The sequence below is a fragment of the Arachis ipaensis genome, chromosome B09 (assembly GCF_000816755.2).
Source record: "Arachis ipaensis cultivar K30076 chromosome B09, Araip1.1, whole genome shotgun sequence".
Taxonomy (NCBI): Eukaryota; Viridiplantae; Streptophyta; class Magnoliopsida; order Fabales; family Fabaceae; genus Arachis; species Arachis ipaensis.
In genome coordinates, this window is record NC_029793.2 from 3059611 (window position 1) to 3061510 (window position 1900).

Consider the following 1900-nt stretch of genomic DNA (forward strand, 5'->3'; position numbering starts at 1 on the left):
TTTAAGAATTGTCTTAACTATTAATCTAATAATAATAATAATAATAATAATAATAATAATAGGGCTGGAAGTGAGTCGAACTAGACCAAGATCAAGCTCGGCTCATGAAAATTAAGCTTGGTTCACAGTTCAACTCATTAATAATCGAACCTATTTCATAAGCTCAAACTCGACTCAACGAAAGCTCACAAGCTAGTTCGGGCTCACGAGTTGACTCAAATAATAGGAACATAATCTATAATTCTATATCAATAAATTATAACTTATATATATTAAAATATATTTAAAAAGATAAATTTAATATATTGTCTATCTATCAATTATAAATTTTTTATTTACATTAAAATCATATTCTATATGTATTTAATTTATACTTTTAATATTATATATATAATTGAACCAGTTCATGAGCTAATGAGCTGAATTTATCTATGTTCAAACTCGACTCATTTAATTTATGAGCTCAAATCCAAGCTCAAACTTAGCTCACCAGTTCACAAGTTCATCTTATCAAGCTATTAATGAATTGAATTCGAACTGGCTTATAAGCTATCTTGACTCACTTCCAATCCTAAATGTAACATGTTAATATAAATGAGATTAAAAGATGATAGATGTACCTGACATTATAAGGAAAAGTGAAAACATGCTTGTTAAACTTAACTTACCCATCTATCAAATATTAGTGTCAACATATATCTCTTAACTTGTATGTGACCCTGGGAGATGTTTAGTGTATATATAAGTGAAAATTCATTATTTCACCACATCTAAATTTTTTTTTAATTAATTGATATTTTATTTTATTTTATTTTATTTTATTTTTAAATTCAATTGTCTAAAGGTAAATAGTTATTTTTTTTTCCAAGTAACCACCTTGAAGATCGGTGACTAATTTTTTTGTTGTCGGAATTTTCAAAGTATCCACTAATAGCAAAATGCAGTCCATGCATTTATTATTAGAATAAATCAAATTCACACCACTTAATTAAAGAACCTATTAAAAATTTAAAATAGCTATAATAACAATTGAATTAATAAAACTTTGTATGTGCGAAAGGCTAATAAAGTACTTGTCACTTGGTATTTACAAAAAGTTATTCTGAAATAAAGTACATGTAAGTAGTTTTCATCCTTAAATGAACAAATAATTTCTTTTATTCGGCAATAATTATTTTTTAAACTCAAACAAAATTTATAAAACAAATTCGTAAAAAAATGTTTTTTTTTAAATGTTTTTTAAGTTATTTTATCCTACAAACCTAAAATAATTAATTAGCAGTCCTTGTTCATTGTTCAATATTAGGCACAGTATTTCAATCTAGTCAAGGTTTTGTATTTGTACAGAGTATTCTAGTTTAGTTGAAGAGCATAATTTTTTTTTATGATTTTGGGCTTAACGTTTAAGTTGGTCAGTCACTCGTCCTTTTAAATGAACCCAATAAAAAACCCACCAAGGCCCAAAACTATACATCATAAGCATGATTTTAATGTTTTTACATATTTTGACATAATTTTAAAATTTCATAAAAAATTAATCAGAACGAATTTTCAACTTCATAGAATCAAAATCATATATATAATATTTACTTTAGGCATCCACATATTGATACGTGATAATTCAAGTTACGTACAAGATAAATTTATCTCTGTTATCTCTAAATTTGGTGTGTTTGACAAACGCATTTAAGAGGATAAGAGTGCCTTTAAGTTTTTTGAATGTTATTTTTTTATGTTTGGCAACATTTTTTCTCTAAACGCATGAGTAATTTTGTAACCTAAACTGAGTTTACTTGAAGCAAGAAATTGTTGCTTCTGCATTAGCTTAAACGTGTGTTTACTTTGATGATCATTATTAATTTTAATAGTTTTTTTCAAAAAAAAATTGAAATTTGTTTTA

General features: G+C 25.4%; 1 long non-coding RNA gene across 1 annotated transcript in view; it reads right to left on the bottom strand.

Annotated features, from left to right (window-relative positions):
* LOC110266524 overlaps positions 1–732 on the bottom strand; it is a 1514-nt gene extending 782 nt beyond the window's left edge. Inside the window, exon 1 of the long non-coding RNA XR_002353935.1 lies at positions 621–732. This is a non-coding gene — a long non-coding RNA (uncharacterized LOC110266524). The remainder of the gene's footprint in view (positions 1–620) is intronic.